The sequence below is a fragment of the Ursus americanus genome, chromosome 3 (assembly GCF_024610735.1).
Source record: "Ursus americanus isolate L20-20 chromosome 3, mUrsAme1.1.p, whole genome shotgun sequence".
NCBI lineage: Eukaryota > Metazoa > Chordata > Mammalia > Carnivora > Ursidae > Ursus > Ursus americanus.
Window position 1 is genome coordinate 49407530 of NC_142129.1, and position 21572 is coordinate 49429101.

The window sequence follows — 21572 nt, forward strand, 5'->3', positions numbered from 1 at the left end:
GCTCAGCCCACTCTTGAGAAGCAAAGAATACAGTTCATTAATTTAAAGACATTTGTGGGTAGGCAAGCCACACTTCAAGTGTAGAGAAGATGTGCAGAAGAGTGAATGACAGGCCTCAGACTACTATCCCATGAGAGTCTGCTCACAAGATTGAGTGTTGGCTGGCATCTGGGGACTTAGATGTAGGTAAGGTTCCCACAATTTCTTAACTGCTGAGTGGCTCACTGTGCCTGAGTGTTTGTGCAAACAATGTGGCTTATGGTGAACACCTGCTTGCCTTCTGAGAGTCTGGACTGGTAGCATATGCTAGGCAGAGGGTGCCTATAGAACCAGCCCCCGGTAAAACCCTGGACACTTAGCCTCCCTAGCTGGCAGCACTTCATTGGGTTGTTGCAACACTTATTGTTGGAGAAATTAAGCATGTCTTATCCTGTGTGACTCCATGGGGCAAGGACTCTTAGAAGCTTGTGCTTGGCTTCCTCCAGACTTCACCCCATACACCTTTTCTTTTTGCCAGTTTTGCATTGTATCCTTTAGCTGGAATAAACCATAGCCGTATGACTGTGTGCAGAGTCCTGTGCATTCTCCTAACAAATCTTCCAACATGGCGGTGGTCTCGGGGGTCCTTGACACAGAAGAACAGCTGTTAGCAGAAAGAAAAGATGTGCTTGACATCACTGGGACTTTTACATTATTAAGTGGTAGCACTCCAGCTGAGATAACTATAGAATATAGTCTGCTATACAAAAAATAATTTTCTGGATTATAAGCAGGAAAAGGCAATCAAACAAGTGAGAGACTCTTTTTACCTTTTATGGAGAACAAGTCTAAGAAAACCATGAGGGAGCTGGAAGTAGGGGCCAACTGGCTGATATTAATTAGAAACAATTTTTCCCCCTCTCCTTAACCATTAATTGGCACTTAACCTCAGGTCATAACTTACTTGGAAAATTCAATTTTGTTTCAAAGACTTAGACCAAGCTTTTTTATGCTGGAGTGGTAGGTACTGTAGAAATATAACTAGTGTTTTCTGAAGCTTGAAGGCCATCCCTGGACAAAACTTCAGAAGAATGTCATTTTAGACAGCCGCAAAAAAGCATTCTAAGAAAGTGAAATAAAAATGAATAATGAGCAATGAGCATGCAGGAAGCTGAGGCTGACTGTCCTCAGGGAAATATTTGCTGAAGCTTTGATTTCTAATATGTGGTTCTCAGAGATTCCTTTGAAGTGAGTCTCTCATCCAGCCTAGGTGTTTCAGAAGTTGGAACTCGGTGCCACACCCTGGACTCTCTCAGTGCACTTCTTTAGCAAATGGATTGATCTCGGGGTGCTCAGGACAGATCCAGGAGCCAAATGATCTGGGGTCAGATATGCTCCTGAGAGGTCCATGCTTCCCCCATTTCCTCTCATCTGTGGCAGAGCCCACCCGGCCCAGAACCTGGCCGCTCCAGGCATCGAGGGGCAGCTCTCTGCTATCCAACTTTGGGAATGACAACTCCAGAAGGGTCCTGGCTTTTGTGTGACTCATTTGTTTTCACTAAGGAAAAGCTGACTGCAGCTGTATTAGCAGGGAGGGCAGATCCAGCTGCAGTAAATGGAAATGTGTTGCTGATGGCCTTTGGTGTTCACAGCATGGCCTGGGGAAGCAGGGACCAGTGGAGATAGGGAATCCACTCGGCCTTCAAACCGTGTACAACTGAAATGTATATATATATATATAAGAATAAACTCTTTAAAAAAAAAACAACACAGAGGTGTAATCGATTGAGCCACCCAGGCGTCCCTCGAGGCAGCATTTTTAAAACGTTGACTCCTTTTTCCATCTCCCCTGACTCTTAGAAAATTAAATAATTGAGGTGAAATTCACATAACAAAAAACTAACCATTTTATTTATTTATTTATCTATTTATCTATTTATTTATTTATTTATTTATTTATTTATTTATTTATTTATTTATTTATTTTAAAGATTTTATTTATTTGACAGAGAACAGAGAGAGAGACAGCCAGTGAGAGAGGGAACACAAGCAGGGGGAGCGGGAGAGGAAGAAGCAGGCTCATAGCAGAGGAGCCTGATGTGGGGCTCGACCCCACAACGCCAGGATCACGCCCTGAGCCGAAGGCAGACGCTTAACCGCTGTGCCACCCAGGCGCCCCGAAACTAACCATTTTAAAGTGAGCAATTCTGTGGCATTCGGAATACTCACAGCGGTGTGCAACAACCACCTCTATCTACTTCCAAAACATTCCCATCACTCCAGAGTCAAAGCTCATGCTCATCAAGCAGCTCCTCCCCATTCCACCCTCCCCCTAGCCCCTCACAACCACAGATCTGTGCCCTGTGGATTTCTATGGATTGAGCTATTCTGGACATTCCATATAAATGGAATCTTACAATTCTTTTGATGGCCTTTCATAAAAGGCTCCTTTCACTTAGCATAGGATTTCTTCCAGTTTCAACCACATTAGCTGTATTATCAGTACTTTACTCCGTTTTATGGTTAAATAATATTCCATTGGATAGATATACCAAATTTTGTTTATCTCTTCATCAGTTGAAAGACATCTGGGTTGTTTCTGCTTTTTGGCTATTATGAATAATGCTGCCAGGAGCATTCATGTGTTCCCTGACTTTTGCCACTCTCCACGATGGGGAAGAGAATAGTACCTATCTCACAGGACTCTTAGGATTAAATGAGAATTAAACATTTTGAATAGTGCCTGTAACATGGTCCAAGCTCAGGAAATCCTTGTTATTATTGTTTTATTATTTTTTTAAATATATGAGAACTCCAAAAGTATCAGAAGTCACTTTGCAACAGGGTGGATACTTTTATAGACCTCAGTAATTTTGGGGATCATCATTGTATTACTTCAATAATCAATGTAAGAAATAGTGACCCTGAGTCATAAGTGAAAGTTTAACAGTGAAACTATGGTCAGTATTTTCTGGGTAAGAAGGCAGGAGTAATTATGGTATCACATCGATGCATTTCCAACTTAGCATTAGGTATTGGAAATAAGTATGGCCTTACAGGGACCTGCAACAGAATATCTTTTTAAAAGTAATGAGCTATGAGTTTGCAGAGGATAAGTCAGCTAGTAAGGGTCTTTGAGGGCTATTTGTCAGAGTAGAATCGTGTGTGCATGCGGCGGGGGGCGGGGGGGTTGGGGGGTGGCAGGGGTGGAAAGTGTAAACAAAGAAGAGCATGCCAGCATGTCTGAGCCCAGTAGATATGAGTGGAAGCAGGAAGACCAGAATGGATACTTGTGCTGGAATTGAGTTACCATTGAGAGGTGGCTGGGCTGACGAAGAAGCAGTAATGTACCTGCGAGGCACCTGTATGAAAAATAGATAGCAAATCTGAAGAGATTGCAAAGAGAAGGGAAGATTCTGCACAAATGTCGTGAGTTCCTGTGAAGGGAAGAGTGGTGATGCCATGGCGGGTGACTGGAGAGTTGGGAAGGCATCTGCCCGGGTAAGGGTGAAAGGGACTGCTTTGACACACCGATGTCAGGTGTGTCGTGTCACTTCTATGTTCAGACGGGTTTGCCTTTCTATTAGGAAGGAAAGGAAATACAGCAACACTCTGGGCTGCTTTCTCAATGTCTATTTCTCATTTTTTTTCTGCTGTAACAGTAGGAATGGGTTAAGATATGGTATAGTAACAATTCCAAAACCTCAATGATGTAACCACAAAAGTTTATATCTCATTTGGGCTAAGAGTGCACTTCTGTTCAGTTGGGTTCATACTCCTGCATCTTTACCTTTTTCACCCCGGAAGGCAGGCAGATGGAGCAGTCTCTGACTGCAATAGTGCTGATGCCTATGGTAGAAGGGATATTAGCAAAGCAAAGCCAGGACTGGCCCTTAAAGCTTCTACTGTCATTTTATTGGCCCAAGTAGGTCATATGGCTAAGACTGAGTCTAGTGGGTGGTGAGGATGGGGTTGTGGATGGGAGGAAGGGGAATATAATTCTCTCTTGGTGAAAGGATGCAGATATTGGTGAAAGGTAACAGAGTCTATAATATTTGCTAATTGAACTCCAACTTTTTGTTTCATTTCATTTTTCTGGTACGAACCTGTGCTCTAAATTGATCATGGCTGGCAGTTGGCTAGTAACTGCTTTAAGTGTGAATGGGCATGTGCCCCAATTCTGGCCAATGAAACATGAAGATCACCTGGGAGAGGTTTCTTTACTTATAGAGTGTGACTCAAGGAAGGGATATTATTTTCTGCCTCTGAACATGATGTTGGTAACTGCTGTATCCACATCATATCCAGCCTGAGGAGGAAGCCCTTATGATGAATTTGGAAGAGCAGACAGAAAGAACCTGGGTCTATTGCTGACATGCTTGAACTACTGAATGAACCCACACTGCAGTCACTGTATCTGCAGACTTCCTGTTATGTGAAATAATACATCTCCTTGTTTAAGTGATTTTTAATTGGTTTTCTCTTACCTGAAGCCAAAATATTCTAGCAGGCAAAAAGAACATAGTTTTACTACCTTGCTAAATGAATTTAGATTGTAGTTTTGGGAAATATATGTGTATGTATTTGTTCAATAAACAAGTGATAAAACATCTTTTGTGTGAGGAACACTGTGCTATGTGAAGGGAAGACATTCAAGAAGAATAAGGAAAAGGGTTTATAATCCAGAAGGGAATATAAAATGAGCACGCAAATAATATAGGCAAGAAATGATGGTGCTTTAGACTACAGTGCTGTCGCTGGTGGAGACTGAGATGGGAATTTAGGGGGGATGGGTGGAGGACTAGGCCTTCGGGTTACTCTATAATTACTGAAACACATCAAAGAGAATGTAACATATAAAGCTTTTTTTTTCTGCCAACACACTTGTTGGAACTTTGAAGGAAAAGGCATGGTGGATGCCGTGGCTTGGCTCACTCAAATTCTAACCCAACCTCCTTCTAACGTGCCTTACTGCTGAGGCTAAAAAGCTGAAAATCACATTTCCCAGCCCTTCTTGCAGCTGGATTAGTGAATGTAATTGGGAATGTGCCAATCAGAGACATTCACGCAAGGCATGAACTGGGAAATGAGGTAATAGAGGAGAAGCAGGATTCGAGGCATATGTTTTGCTGCTGTGGCTTGCCCCAGGAGGGGTGTGGTCAGGGCAGTTCTGCCAAGTCTTTCTGGTTTAACAGGCGGCCTCCTGATGGTGGCAGGAGTGACAGTAATCTTAGCAGCCCAGTTCGGCAATGGCTGCTACCTAAATGCTTCATACATGTGGGCTGTAATTAAAAAGAATACTATAGGATGTCTGTGTGCTATGAAGATAGCCCCTAAAGGGTGATGGAATGTTCAGCCTGACTTCCGAGGTAGTTTAGTCCTGAAGGAAATATTGTTTCAGGGTTCATTATATATGATATTAGTGTCCCTTCACTCCTTTTATGTTCCTTTCTTACAAGTAGCCTGTGCTCCCACAGTATAATGTGCTAAAAAACTGGTTCTGTCAAATGCTTGAGAGAAGGCTAGACTGTTGTCATTAAAGATGAGCAGACTTCTAGAACATCCCAGAAATTTCAAATAACTGATGAAAGGTGCTATGAGAGTGAGAATGAATTGTGACCTTTAGTTGTACTGATGGTATCTGCTTAAACTAAGCAGGAACTGTGTCTCAACCAGGAAGCCTAACAGCGTTGCAACTCTTATTTATTGCAAAATAAGAATTTGTGATCAAAAAGTTAAAAATGTCAACAAAGACATGCAGGAAGTGACTCTTTGCTTCCAATTCCCAAAATAATTTCACCCTTCTCTAAATACATTTTTGGTACCCCTCTCAGGACATTTCCTATTTTTTAGCTTGTATCGGAGTTATTTATATCCATTTCTGATCTGCCCAATATATGAACCTGTAAAAGTACTGAGGGCAGGAACACCCACTGATTCATCTTTGGATCTCTTCAAGCGCCTGCTAAGAATGGATCCTTTTACAAAGGAGCCCGTCAATCTATATTTAAGAGAGGAATTGGTGAATTCTTGTGTAGTCCTTAGTCATGAGGACTATTACTTTTGTGAAAGAATGCTGACAAGGTGTTCCTACGCGACTAAATGCTTCAATTCATATTCCAGATTAAGGAGAAGGAAGAATGGGTACAGGATGGGGAAGGCTGTATCATTGCTTCAGACGAGTGTTTCCTCCACCTCCCATTCACAGTGGCAGTGACATAAAGAGGACACTTAAAGAGAGTGGGAGACCCAGCCTCTAACCACTCAGAGGCTGTATGATTACAGACAGGATGCTGGAATGAACTCTCTCATCCTCCCTCATAAAAGGGATTGATGAGGTGATGAACTATAGTTCCTTCTCTTCACATTTGTCTTGTAGTCACCATTCTAGATGATTGGAGCCCTAATCATATGATGATTTAAGATCTTAATCTTACAGTGGCTTAAAGTTCATATAGCCCCAGCATGGTAATTCTGTACCATCTACATCATGTGGATACTGATCTATCAGTAATAGCTTCCTTTTTTTTTTTTAAATGATTTTATTTATTTGACAGAGACAATGAAGGAGCACAAGCAGGGGGAGCAGCAGAGGGAGAGGGAGAAGCAGGCTCCCCACTGAGCAAGGAGCCCTATGACCTGATCATGACCTGAGCTGAAGGCAGACACCCCCCAGGTGCCCTCAGTAATAGCTTCCTAAAGGACTGTGTTGAGAAGCATTCTGAGGCGCTATTTGGACTCAGTAGGAAAGACGGCCTTGACTTAATAGTGATGTCTGGCATGAGGCAGGGAGGCGAGTAGCAGCAAATAAGCCAAGCTATGTCACCCATGATCTAGCCCAATGCCTTCACTTCTCAGGAAGAAAATGAGATAACAGAGAAAGGCGCCCTCAGAATCAGGAAGTGGTCATGACGGGACAGGAACCCAGGTAGTCTGAGTCTAGAGGCCTCTGGAGTTCCCCACCGTGACATTCTATTACTATCAGCTTCCTTTATCATCAAAGTATGTACACTTAAGAAACATCTGCTTACCTCTTATGAATTTTGGAAGCTTAGAACATTCAGCCAGCTCCGAAAAATTCCCACTATGATGGGCATGTCTCCAAAGATAAAAAGTATTTATTCAACAGTTCAAAGAGGGTCTTCAGAAACTCTTACTATAGAACCATTGATCTCCACCAGAGTACACATTCAGGTCCTTGCTTTAAAATACAACTCTGAGGAGAAAGCTAATTTAGGACGCTGATGAGATTTTTCAAGACTAATTAGCTCTGCATGGGATTCAACTTTAATTTTTTTCCTTTTGTTTTCAGGAGCTGGTGAGCCTGGAAGCTTTTTTAGAAGAGGAAATGAACTATGAAAAGGCACGGTACGATTCCTTTTTTTCTTGGAGGCAAGGCACAATATGAATATGAATAACTCTCTCATCCTGTCAAACTAACTGCCTCAAGTACAAATAGAAAAAACAAATAGACACACTTGGTTATTTGGAAGAAACTGAAGAAAAAGCCAAGAACGGTTTGCTAGTTTCAACAATAAAGTCCTATGCAAAAAACTTCCTTTAGGATTTAAGGCTTGCGTCCCGCAGGGAAAAAACAAAAACAAAAACAAAACAGCAAACCAAACAATGCTAATGAAACAGGGTGAATGAAGAGGAGGAGGTGGAGAGTGGAAATGGAAGAAAAGAAACAAAGGAAAAAAGAGCTTGGAGGAGTGGGAGGAAAAGAGCCAGCTTCTCTCCCAGAGAGGAATTACCGAAAAATGGAGGAAGGGTTGGGAAAACAAAGTCTGAGCTGCTCATGCATTCCGGGTTGGGCGTGGGCAAGGTGCTTCCTTGAATTCATTGTGAGTGATCCCGGCGCCTGCCAGACATACGTGTTCGTCCACCTGGCGTTCCTCGGGTGCGGGGGGGGGGGGATGGCTGAAGAATTTCCGAGTCATTCGATTTTAGATCTTCTCCACTAAGGGTCTCAGTGTGTGCGACGCGGGCAGCGTTCGGTGAGTTCATTCTGCAGCGCGTCCGGATCCTCCCGCCCTCGCTCGCCGCCTGCCAGATCCCAAACTGAGAGCCCCAGACATTCCGCGACAAGGATGGTTCCAGAAAGCGGAAAACGGAGCGCAATGAATGAAATGTGATTACTGTGGCTCCGGCAGAGACTTAGAAACCTCAGTGTGGGGTCAGTTGGGACACTGGAAATGCGTCAAGTGCCACAGGTGATATGTGGCGCTGGAATTTAACATTTTGGAGCCTCTACTCTGTGTGGGGCACCAAGCCCAGCGAGCCACACTCTTTGTTCAGCTCAGGAAAGTTAGCTGAGTCTTCAGGGAAGTTAAACACCTTGCATTTTCCATTTCCTTTTCCGGGAACGCTTTTCCCGAGAGACTGAGGTGTGGCAGCTTCTTTCCCCGGTTCGGGAAACTGCATAAAGGCCACCTCCTCCAAGAGGCCCTCAGGGCACTTCGAAGCTTCCCGATTACTACTTAGAAAACTCCGCACAGCAATTACCCCAGTGTTCATAGATCATCGGTATATACTCGTTTGTTTATATTTGTTTACGTTCTTGTTTATGGTGTGCTTCCCATTAAAACCTCGGTTCTTTGAGAGCAGGAACCTGGTGTGCCATTATCACTGAAGCGAGCCCACATCTGCGCCAGGCGCACACAGTAGGCGCTCATTAAACTTTAATTCCCTTTCCACCCAGCCGCCTGCGGCACTCGATACATCTGCAGTCTCCAAACTGACCCCAGGTGATCAGCGGCGCAAGAATCAGCTGATGCTTGGTAGGATCAAAGGAAGTGGAGGAGCGAGTGGGCAGGGCAGCTAAGTCGGGTGGACTATCTTGTCTACCAAGGAGCTCCAGCATTTTAATTGTAACTGTGATGCTCTTTCTCCCTTTCCTCTTGGACATGAACAACACAGAACGAAACGGCCACACTCCCCTCAGGTCGTCTCCTGGGACCCCGGCACGAATCTGCACCCACTGCCTCTGGATGTTAGGGTCACAGTCTTGGGCGGGTGTCCCACGCGGATTCTGTCCTTCGTCATCCGATGCCTGCAATCCTCCCGTCACTACGTTTTTTCCCTCCGTTCTCCATCCTTTTGCCTCTGACTTCCTCAAGAGGTCGAGTCCTCTTTGCCAGTTCGCACGTGTGTACCCTGGAACCGTTTCCTTAAACCAGCCCCTCCCGCGCCGCCCTCACTTCTCCCCGTTCTCCCTCTCTTCCCTGGCCTGGAAACGCCATCGAGGAACATCTATTGAGCTCCTACGGCAGGCGGGAAGCGCACTGGGCTGCCAGTAGCCCCTTTGCGACGCTGCTGCAGCTCTCCTCTCTCTCCTCCCTTCCCACCTGCGGGGAACTGGGGTCCCAGCTGCCCAGACTGCGTCATGGAATCCGCTCGCTCCTTCCAAGTGCATCGCTCCACCTTCTTCCTCGGAGTCGACTTCTGATTGGTGAGAGTGTGGTCACTCAGCCGCCCTCCCCGCCCTCCTCGTGTGGCCACGCCCCCAGGGGCCACAGGCTCCTCCTCCTCGTTCCCGCCCCTTGTGCGGCTCCTCCCGCTAATCTACTGGCGGCGCGCTGAGAAGTTCTGGGCAAAGTACCGGGAACTGGCCGCGCGGACGCACCGCCGGCGAGTCAGGCAGGGCAGCTCAGGGGACCCCAGGGCCAGGCGGCCTGTGCGCGGCGCGGACTCCAGCCCCGCTGTCCTTCCACGAGTGGCCGTCCTCGCCTCGCTCTCCTGCGGCTGGCACGGGAACTGTCGGCTGCGCGGTGCGGGCGGCCTGGAGAAGCGGGGTTTGCCTCCTCCCGGGTCTGTGGACGAGCCCGGAGCCGCACACCGGAGAACTAGGCGGCGTCCCCGGCTGCGGAGCGTGCAGGTAAGCGCTGGGACACCCGCCGAAATGGTTCTGGGGTGCTGGGGGCCAGAGGGGGTGGGAACTCGCAAGGGCTGCGGTTTGGGGGGCGCCACCAGTCACCGTAGGACCGGAGTCTGTCTCCTGTCGCCCAGGGAAGAACCGGCTGGTGGGGCAGCCCCGGGCAAGGGAGATGCTGTCGCAGCCGGTGCCAGCCTCCGGGGATGTAGGGCCGGGGTGCTGCTATGAAGCGGAAGGTTTGGCCGGGATTGACGGCGAGAAGGCGCCGAGCGCGGGGGCCTGGGTGCGGGCTCCGGAGGATTAGGCGGCGAGGCGAGAGGCACAGGAAACCTGTGTAAGTGGGCCGAGCGCAAGGCTGTACCACATCCGCGGGATGGGGCGTGCTGGGGCGACCTGGGCGACGCTGGCCTTGCAGGCACCCGGCTCGCCTGCGTCCCCTGGCTCGGCTTGCCCCACTCCCGGTTTTCCCCGCCAGGGGCACCCGCCCCTTGGGCGTCCCAGCGCCCTGGGATACGTTTGCAGCCTCTAGAGTCACTGAAGGGCATTATGGTAGACTGTCCAGATATTTCTTAACCGAGGCGAGCCGCCCTCCTTCGTTAATGCAAGTTGCCGGCCACCTTCTGCACACTTGTACTCTTCCTCCTCCGTCTCACAAAGTACCAGTCTCAGTGGGGACCCGCTTTTGACGTGTCTGGGAACTGTGCTAAGGTGCATCTGAGCCCCCCCCCCCCCCATGTTGCACTGACCCTTACAGTTTGAGAACTGGGTTGGGCGTTTATAAATATTTTAAGCTGCAGCTGCAAAAGAGATCCTAACACAGGTAAAAATGTAGGTCTGACTTCTGATCAACCACACTTTACTGAGCACCATACAAGATGAGGTTTCCCCTTCGGGCCGAACGACACCAGTCAGGCAGTCTTGGGCCGAAATGCACCCTAGCTAAAGGACCGTCCCCCCCCCCCCCCACCTTGCTGGCCCTCCACCCTGTTTGGTGTTCCTCATAGCACTCTCTCTCTCTGAAATTATCTCCTGGGCTGTTTACTGTCTGCCTTCCCCCGCTAGAATGGAAGTTCCAGGAAAGGAGAGACCTTATCTGTCTTGTTCATCACTCCATCCCCAAAGTTAGCAACAGTGCCTGACACACAGTAGGTCTGCAAGAAAACATTGTGGAATAAATGAATAAAAACTTCTCTGTAAAATATGAAGAATGGTGATTTCATACCTGGTTTTGATTTTCATGCTTATTTATCCCCTTTCCTTTTCCTATTGGGAAAATTAACAAATACCAATAACTATTGACTGAGTACCTACTAAGAACTGGATGGGTGCTAGAATTTATATAGATTACCTCATTAAACACTGTCATAGTCTTATTAGCTAGGTATTTCTAAGCAGATGGGAAGTTAAGGCTCTCGCAGGTTAACCAATTTCCCCAAGATTATCCTGGCAGAACGAAAATTCTAGTTCATTTTCTGTTGTGTTGGACCACTTCCAAGAAACTAAAATATGGTTTTCACTGTTACAACCAATAGTGTTTAGCTTTATTTGTAATAAAAACTATTGCTGAGTCAAAAGAATATTTGGTGCTTTATCACGAGTGAGATACAGTTTCGATATTAGCTAATAGTTACATTGTAGGACAGATACTACAAGGCTGCCAGAGGTTGGTTGCATGATCTCATTTAATCTTCACCATCTTATAGGCAGTGTTTTGAGGTTGTCTCCATTTTTCAGATCAAGAAACTGCAGCCTAAATTCAAGAACTTGCCACTGGTCAATTGTAAATTGCTGAGCTAGATTTTGTTAATAGTCTTTCTGACTCAATCTTCAGCTCCTTTCACGACACAAATCTCTCCTGCTCCCACTGATCAGTTGTTAACTTATGATAGAGTTCAATGATACAGTACATTAAAAGCATGTGAGGTTGGGCTGTAAACTTACCGCTGCTAGTATCAAGCGTCTAGTTGTACTATTTTCTGAATTGAGACTCTTACTGCCATTGATTTTTGTGGTTGAGTTTATGGTTTGTGGGCTTGGTAGATGGGGGACTTTTAATAAGGAGGAAAGGAAATTCTTTCACTTAAATTGAAACTTTCACCTAAATCTAAACAGAAATCAGATGGGTTTTACCCCCTATGGTAAACGAATTCTGAACACAGTAATGTTTTATGCCTCTTAAGAAAAATTCTGGAAAGCCAGCTAGTTTCTCTGTTTCCATATGTAGAACCGAGGAGAGTCAGAAACCACGGCTGATTCTAAATGATTCTGCAGCAACCATTTAGTAAAATATAACTACATTTCAGCTCTTCGTACTCTTGTAGTGAAACTGAGGGCAAGGAGATGTTAAGAGTTTCATGGTTACCACCTAAGGACTAATGGCAAAATAGGGGTGGAAAGGAATTTGTGATCCTTTTTTTCTTCTACTTCCATTCCAGTTTTAGGGGGTAGTATAACATTTGTCCTTTACATGAGGGTCTGAATAATCCTGTTTTATTTATAATATGCTTCTTGGAAGTGCTATGTTTTTTTTTTTTTTATTTTTAATTTTAATTTTTTTTGGTGTAAAGTTCGATGATTCATTAGTTGTGTATAACACCCAGTGCACCATGCATTACATGCCCTCCTTACTACCCATCACCAGTCTATCCCATTCCCCCGCCCCTCCCCTCTGAAGCCCTCAGTTTGTTTCTCAGTTCATAGTGTCTCATGCTTCATTCCCCCTTCTGATTACCCCCCCTTTCTTTATCCCTTTCTTCTCCTCTTTATCCCTTTCTTCTCCTTTGGAAGTACTATGTTTTCTTAATTGTTAATTCCATTTCAGGAGTACTCCAGCGAGGGTTGGGGAGCCCTCCAACCTAAAATGCCCACAGAAGTGATGGGGGTGTGCACACAAAGAAAGATGGAGGCTGTTCAGTTGAAAGAGCCTTCCATGCATAATTGAGAGTTGTTTATAGTTCCCTGTGAATTTCTCTTCTGTCTACATCTTACTCATCCACTTTTTAGCCCTCTCTTCTGGAAAATTCCCTCTTGAGTTCCCAGTCAATAGTGTTCAGGCCACATTTTTGCTTACCCCAACTCTTGGCTCTCTCCTCCTCAGCACCTTTCACATCGGTCCTTTCCTGTTGCCCCTGCACCGTATTCACTCGGGGGTCTTAGGGATTTCTGCATGCTGCCCTAACATGACTTACAGGTGGACTTTCCTCTCTCAGGCTCTCCTGCATATCACAGTCAGGTGAATTCTTTAAGTGCTGTCATTGTGTTTCTCAAAATCCCTGAGTGGCTTATATGGTTAATAATAAATTAATAACAGCAGTGGGTGCTGAACTTCTTGTGCCATACTGTCCTATGTGCTGTAGATGAATTATGGCCTTTAATCCTCAGAGCAGCACCAGCGTAGGCACTGTTATTCTTTTTTAAAGATTTTATTTATTTATGAGACAGAGAAAGTGCATGTGTTGGGGGGGGGCAGAAGGAGAAGCATAAGCAGACTCCCCCGGTGAGCCCGATGCAGGGCTCCATCCCAAGACCCTGGTATTGTGACCTGAGAGGAAGGCAAACGTTTAACCGACTGAGCTGCCCAGGCACCCTGAGTAGGCACTGTGTTTATACCTCCAGGTGAGGCTGCTTTACAGCTAATACTAGATGGATCTGAGACTGAAACCCCCAGGTCCTTGCTGTCCCCATTTAAGCCTAGAGTCCTTAGCCTGGAGTCAGGATCTGGCAGCCTGGGCTTACTGCTCACCTTCACCCTTCATTCCCCAGCCCTGTGCACGGGCAACCTGAAGTTTCTTCAGCAACAGAGCATTTTCGCCTTTGCCCCTACACTCCTGTTGCCTAGAAAGTTCTTTCATGGTCTCTCACTGTGAAAAACCCAAGTCTTTCAAGGCTGAATTCATAAGCCACTTCTGCCAGAATAATCTCTTTGAACTCAATCTCTTACAGCATTTTTAAAAAAATATGAGTGCCCAGTTCAGTTTCTGACCATTGAGTATGTGGGTTTCTTTCTTTAGCACTTTGTTCCTTTCATGCCTCCCCCCATTCTCAACCAACTCCTCCACCCCAGTGCCTCCTGGCTTGTTATTTGTTCAGATGTATTGCCTCCCTTACTAGACTGGAAATGCCTTGAAAGCCAGGCTAGTATCCATTCCTCATGTTTCTATCCCTTAGACCACTAAGCATGGTATCCTGTCCATAGTAGGTGCTCAGTTAGAGAATATGAAACAATTATATTTGGTTATATTATGTTAGAATATTCTGTGAAAAAAGTCATTGGAATATAGTATGTTGTTTCCTATTTTTTGATCCACAATACTGTAATGCCTTCATCAATTTGGGATGAAGTAAAAGAAATCCCAGTTATTGAAATCCATGGAAAGTACCCATTCTGGTTGTTTTCACCTTGGAGATATTGCAAGGAGATCTCAAACCCATTCACAAAACAAACATAGTCTATAGAATAAATGTCTTTTATCTTATATGCACTATTTTTCATATATATGGGAATGCCGTTATTAAAAACGAATTAAAACTGTTCCGCAATTTAAACTAAATTTTGTTCACTATTTTATTGATAAATGAACATTTCACATTTTTAACCGGATTTACTCGATCTTTTATGAATCAGCTCTGGTTCACGGTTCATCATTCACCACTTTGTTCTGTTTCCCAGTCACATTGAACTAAGTTCAGCCCCTGCTTGTATCTGCAGGGCTGTTGCATAAGGCGCTCTGGCCTCCCAGTTTTGTGTAAACTTCCATCCTCTTTATAATCTCTGCTTCCCAGTATAATCACCCATATTCACCTGGCTAATTCCCACTCATCTATCATGTTTCTGCATGGATGTCACGTGCAGGAAGTCTTCCTCTGCTGCCTCCAACTGAAGTTGGAGAACCTCCTGGCACTTGGCGCCTACCCGTTTTATAGGGAGCAGTTAGCATAGCATTTTGTAACTGTTGATCACTGGACTGAATCTTTCCTGAAACCACTGACTCTTACTTGGTTTGCATTAGAAGCACTTAAGGATCTTTTAAAAAATCTCCCTACTTAGGCCCCACCTCCAAAGCTTCTGGATCAAGTGGCTTGGGGTAAGGAGGGTTGGTCACTGGAGTTGTTTTGCTTTGTTTTAAAGGAGTTTTCTCATTCTGTATTATAGCTGGATAGTATTCCATTGTGTGAATGTAACATACTTCATCTAGTTACTTATTTTTATTATTTCATTTTTTCATTATTATCATATAATGTATTATTTGTTTCAGGGGTACAGGTCTGTGATTCATCAGTCTTACACAGCACACAGTGTTCACCACAACACATACCCTCCCCAGTGTCTATCACCCAGCTACGCCATCCCTCACTCCCCTCCCCTCCAGCAACTCTCAGTTTGTTTCCTGAGATTAAGAGTCTCTTATGGTTTGTCTCCCTCTCTGGTGTTGTCTTGTTTCATTTTTTTCCTCTCTTCCCCTGTCATCCTCTGCCTTGTTTCTTAAATTCCACATAGGAGTGCGATCATATGATAATTGTCTTTCTCTGATTGACTTATTTCGCTTAGCATAATCCCCTCTAGTTCCTAGTTACTTACTTTTAAATAACAGCTTTATGGAGATATAATTCATATTTTATACAGTTTACCCACTCGAAGTATACAATTCGGTGATTTCTGGCATATTCACAGTTGTGTAAGCACCATAATTAATGTTAGAACATTTCATCACCCCAAAAGAAATCACACCCATTAGCAGTCTTCTGTCTCACCCTGAAACCACTAGCCTACGTTGTGTCTGTGTGGATTTGCCTATCCGGGCATTTCGTGCAATTGGAATCGCACAGTATGTGGTCTTTCTGCGTCTAGCTTCTATCACGGAAGTGTTGTATTCAGAGTTCAACTCTGTTACAGCTTGAATCGGTACTTCATTCTTGTTGTTGCCTAATACCACCCCACTGTATGTAATACCATGTTTTATTTATCCCTTTGCTCGCTGACGGAACTGGTATTGTTTATTAAAGGCTCCTTGAGTGGTCCTTGTGTGCAGTCAGGAACTACGCCAGAAGTTCCTTTGAGTCTTGTTGATTGCTGTGTCTTGGAGCTAGAGCAGTGTTTGCACAATACAGATGTGTGAGAAACATCGGAACGAAAGAAGCGTTTTACTGAAAGTACAACTCCTGTTACGTCGGTGTCATCAAAAATGTCATTAAAAAGAGATCCTCATAGTTGATTGTTTAGATCCAGTTGGAGCAACTATACAACTGTTCAAAAAGAAGATAAGGGAATTTGAACATGGATGAATGTTACAATGTTTTTAGTATTTGCTTCAGAATAATCGGGGTTTAGAGGGAACAAGTTAATGATGACTGGAGCTGGGTGAAGAATTCATGGGGTTTTTAATACTGTTTTCTATGTTTGCTGTTTACTGGGGCAGCCGTTGGCCACGTGTGGCTAATCCACATTGAGATGTGCTACAAGTGTCACATATTTACTGAGCTTCGAAGAGTTAGTACGAAAAAGAATGTAAAATTATCTCAATTTTTGTTTATAGGTTCAAATGATGATATTTTGGATATATTATGATAATATAGAATTAAAACTAATTTCACCTGTTTCCTTTTACTCTTTTTAATTGGCTACTTAAAAATTTTAAAAAATAGGGGCACCTGGGTGGCTCAGTCGTTAAGCGTCTGCCTTCGGCTCAGGGCGTGATCCTGGCGTTATGGGATCGAGCCCCGCATCAGGCTCCTCCGCTGGGAGCCTGCTTCTTCCTTTCCCACTCCCTCTGCTTGTGTTCCCTCTCTCTCTGTCAAATAAATAAATAAAATCTTAAAAAAAATTAAAAAATTAAAATTACGTGTATGGGTCATATTACATTTCTGTTGGGACAGTGCTGCTGTATACTTTTGCATATATCTGAGATTTTTCATAATAAGTTAAAATCGAAGACATTTGAATTTCTTTAAAAGTCTGAAGTAAAATATTTCTCATGTATGATATCCCTCTTACATGAAAAGATTGAGAAATAGTGATTTGTTCGAAGATGATTCTTTGTAGAAGCTGATAGCAGGCAGGCTGTAGTCATGCAGTGTCATTCCTGGGCTTGCTTCACCTGTGTGAAAATTTAAAACCTCTTTGATAATAAATGGAGTAGCAGCATGAGGGAGTTGTTCCTTTAGTTATTTATCTGATTCTTTTGTTTTAAAATTGATGAAATATTTCCTTCGTTTTGCAAAAATACAGAAAATGCAATAGTAATGTCATTGTTCTTAGGCACAGTATTTATACCCTGAAATTGAATTTTTCTGGACTTGATTTATAATCACCCTGCCTAAATCTGTTCGTTTGTGAGTCAGAACACGATTGTTTCCAGGCTCCCCAAAACCCCTGGAATATGAGTGGAATATGATTCTTAATAAGTGGATTTATGGCTGAGAAGCACGTTGCTCTCATATAAAATTTCTTTAGATGAGCATTATGTCACTCTTTGGATGTCTGTGTTTACTCGCAGAGAGTGGACCTGCATTGAAAAATAGCGTTAATGTAAGCAAAACAGAATCAAATTGCCATGAACAGCCCAAGAGATCATCAAAGGATCTGTGACTGTCAGTATAAGATCAAATTTATTATTTTGTTTACTCTCTACAGTTAACATATTAAAATCTGATTTAAAAAAAAAAAGTGTGGGTCGGGATGCCTGGGTGGCTCAGTCGGTTAAGCATTTGCTTTTGGCTCAGGTCATTATCTCCAGGTCATGGGATCGAGTCCCACGTTGGGCTCCCAGCTCAGCGGGTAGTCTGCTTCTCCCTCTGCCTCTCCCCTTGCTTGTGCTCTTTCTCTCTCTCTCTCAAATGAATAAATAAAAGCTTAAAAAAATGTGTGGGTCAAACACTTTTCTCAATGTAACATTTCTCCACTTACGTATTAAAATGTAGTACCATTAAAGATTCCCATATTTGTTATCTTTCTTGATATCAAATGCTGTAATACAAGAACTTTATAGTTTAACTTTTATAAAACAAATTTTTCTTCCCCATATCGTTTGTGGTGGATAGTGATCTGAAATGTTTCAAAGCAAAAGCTAAATAATATTATTTTTTAAATCTCACAAACATTAAACTTGAAGTAAATGCCACCCTGGAATGAAAACATGGGAGTAGGATTTCTGCTCATACACATAGTAAGTATTTATTGAGGACACACACTGTGTTGGGTGCCAGGCTGCGTACAGGGGATATGGTGATGCGGTGATGCATTAGACAGATGTGGAACCTCCCTTCAAAGAGCTTACAGTTTAGAAGAGGACAGAGATAATTAACAGTCATGGAGAATTCGTTAGTTACAGTGGGGATATGTGGCTCAAAGGGAATGAGTCTGGATTTTAATTGGGACTCTAGGGAGAAAAGTTCCATTTTTCTGTAGGTCATGATTCAGGCTGCTGATTGTCTGAAGAAGGAGGGGAAAGAGAATGGGGTTGGGAATCCTCGGAGGATGACCCACCCAAGCCAACCCCCACCCTGTTTGTGTCCTTTTGGTCTTTGGGGGGGAGGCCAGGTGGACCCGAGGGGGAGGAGGGATTTAATGTCTCTTTTGAGCTTTTGAATTGCTTTCTATGACGCTACACGGGTTTGTTTATTTGCTGCTGGGAATTGAATCCAAAGTTGAGTTTTTAGCACCTTTGTAACTGAAATTGAATGAGATATAACAACCTATTCTCTAGCATAGCCATGAAAGTAGCTTAAAATCACTTGCTGGCTCTAATTCTTTTCTTGGCTCTAATTCTAAAATAGCTCATTGTCCAGCATCTGAGATGCAGTGAGTTTGGGGCGTTTGAAGGCCTGAAAGAATATAGGGAAGAGCCAGTTGGGTTTTTCTCAGAGGTTCAGAGCTGTTTCAAGCAGATCTCTAGTGGATACAGAATGAACGGAGGTATCCTTTGGAGCTTGTTGGAGTCATGAGGGAATGGGAAGCCATGCTGCCTGGAAAGGTGGTGATGATAATTACAAAGAATAATGAAACAGCAATGGCAGCTAGTAACTGAAGCACTTAGTGTGTGCCAGCCTAAGTGCTTGGCTTACACGACCTCGTTAGATCTTCGGTAGCTTGTGAGGTGGCTGTCATGGTCTCCTTTACCAGTGACCAAACAGAGGCTGAGGATCTATCGCTTACTCTTTGGTTGTCCAGCATCCACTCACCCTTCCTGATTTCCATTTGAGGAATCACTTCTTTGCATCTGGTTTGCTGAGACCAGAACAAGGGCTCCATTCTCCTTGGCCACGGGTGGCCCTGTGAGCCAGGCTGGACCCTGGGTCCAATGCTAAGGGCCATGGAGATTCTGCTGCTGAGGCTGTGTCCTGACCAGACCACTCCTGTCTGTACCACATTGTCGTGATCTGGCTTCCGTTCCCATGAAGCTGTGCCAGGCCTTGCCTCTTGGGCTCCTCTGAATTCCTTTTTTTTTTTTTTTTTTAAAGATTTTATTTATTTATTTGACAGAGAGGCAGCGAGAGAAGGAACACAAGTAGGGGGAATGGGAGAGGGAGAAGCAGGCTTCCCACTGAGCAGGGAGCCAGATGCAGGGCTCGATTCCAGAATGCTGGGATCACGACCCGAGCCGAAAGCAGACCCTTAACACTGAGCCACCCAGGTGCCCCGAGCTACCCAGGCACCCCTCTTCTAAATTCCTTAAGCTGGTTGTGGAGAGCGAAATGGAGTCTCTCATGTCAAGGAGAAGCCTGTGTCAAGCAATGATGCAAACAGTTAAAGGTACTGCAGCTAAGAGATACTGCCAGGACCAATGTCAGCGGACTCCCAAGAAGTGATAATGAACTGAACCAGAGGAGGGCTGCGGGGGCCTGAGACCCATTAAATCCTGTTAAGGGGAGGATTGGGGTGCTTAGGGGGCTCAGTCTGTTGGGCGTCTGCCTTTGGCTCAGGTCATGATCTCAGGGTCCTGGGATCTAGTCACACATCGGATTTCCTACTTATCGGAGAGCCTGCTTCTCCCTCTGCCTGCCACTCCCCCTGCTTGTGTTCTCTCTCTCTCTGACAGATAAATAAATGAAGTCTTTAGAAAAAGTGGGGGGGGAAGGATTTTGGCAGCAAACTGTCAGGCCCTTCAGACCTGACCCCTCTATGTCTGACCGTTTCAAAAAGGCAACTGCCACCAAAGACTGTGGGATTGATCTCAGAACAGGATGGATCCTTCCCTGCTTGAACACCAGAAGCAGGAAGTGTCGAGAGCTGACCGGGACCAGACCAGACCCAGGCCTTATCGCCACTGCGCCTGCAGACTGACTTCATGTTTGGTTCCTTAACTTCCTCCACCCCTCTGTTATCTCTTTGTTGTGTGGCTTCTCTTATGTTCTGCTCTGTGTGCTCTGTAAGAAGCCAAGTTTAATCACATGGTGAAATGTCATTGAGTTTGGAATCCTGAACCTGCTTTATAATTATGATTGACTTTTGCTTTAGGACTGGGTAAAGCTGGCACTAGAAAGGCAACTCGTGTGTGCGACTTCATAGCGTGCTCATGACGCTGGTGTTTGTCCAAGATATTTTTTTTTGGTTTCATTTGCCAAGTTGGCTTCTTGGACTTCCACTCAAAGAAACCCTGGTTGTCATAGGCCTGGAGAGGCTGAAGTAGTTGACTCACAGTCACAAAGGGAACAAGTGGCCCAACCCGGGTACAATCCGGTCATTCTGCTTCTACCGCCAGGCCCTTGACCAGAGGGCCCCTCAGTGTGGGGAGAGCACTGGACGGGGAGCCAGAGAATCCGAGGGTGGATGCAGTCCCAGCGGTGCCTCTGCCTCTGTGGCTTTGGGCCATTCACTGCCTTTTTTAGGCTGAACTGGAAGGACAGGATGAAATCTACCCATATCTAAATGACACCCAGCTTGAGATTTCCTCCTCCATGAGATTTTTGGATCTACGGCATCGCAGTTTCTAAAGGCTTTCAATTTGAGGTTTGAGGTGTGGTCTGAGGCAGTGGTTTCAAAGTGGGTTCCTGGAATTGCTGTGTCAGCATTACCTGGGAACTTGTTAGAAATGCAGATTCCTGGGCCAGATTCCTGGGACCCCAGTCCCACTGAATCAGAAGCTCCGCGGGTGGGCCTGGCAGTTGGCATTTTCGTGAGCCCTTCGGGGGATTCTGATGCACCCTGGAGGCATTTTCATTTCATTTAAAACAGTTTATTGTGTATAAGGTGCTACCTGGAAGCAGGGAGCATGAAAAAATTGGTCACAGCTCTGGTCTCAGGGAACATTCATTCCAGCAGACAGGTGTAAAGGCACAGTTGTGAGACACAAGGAGGGGTGGGTACTTGCTGGGAACACGGTACTGCCCTATTAGAGGAGCACAGAGGCGCTTTTGCAGAGAAGTGGGCATTTGAGCCAAGGCTGGAAGGATGCCTGGGATGAAGGAACAGAACAGAGGGCTAGGTAGAAAGCAGAGTGCAGGACGAGTCCGGGTGTAGCATTTTAAGGAATGAGGAAACTTCCAGTTTGATGATAAGAACGGTTGTAAATGAGAAAAGTGACAGGATGAGAGAACAGAGAGGTAGGTTGAGGCCAAGCTGGAGTGGGTCTTGAATCCCCTAGGAAGGGTTTGGACTGCATTTGGTAGACAGTGAACAAGGAGGTGACATGGTGGGAGCCATCTCAGATGAGGTAATTCTAGAGCTGGTGGAGGAGGTCAGAGGCTGGGAATACAAGCATGGTGAGCCTGACCTGGGGTGGTA

At 44.9% G+C, this 21572-nt stretch overlaps 1 protein-coding gene across 4 annotated transcripts in view; it reads left to right on the forward strand.

The window, feature by feature from the left end:
* Nucleotides 1–21572, forward strand: part of OSBPL3 (oxysterol binding protein like 3) — a 257656-nt gene that overhangs the window by 71804 nt on the left and 164280 nt on the right. For 2 of the 4 annotated variants that reach the window (XM_087860961.1, XM_045793008.2), the window contains one exon: nt 7292–9856. The gene's annotated coding sequence lies outside the window, so the exon portion shown is untranslated. Of the gene's footprint in view, nt 1–7291; nt 9857–21572 lie in introns of those variants that run through there. The other 2 variants (XM_045793012.2, XM_045793011.2) reach the window with 2 other exon arrangements.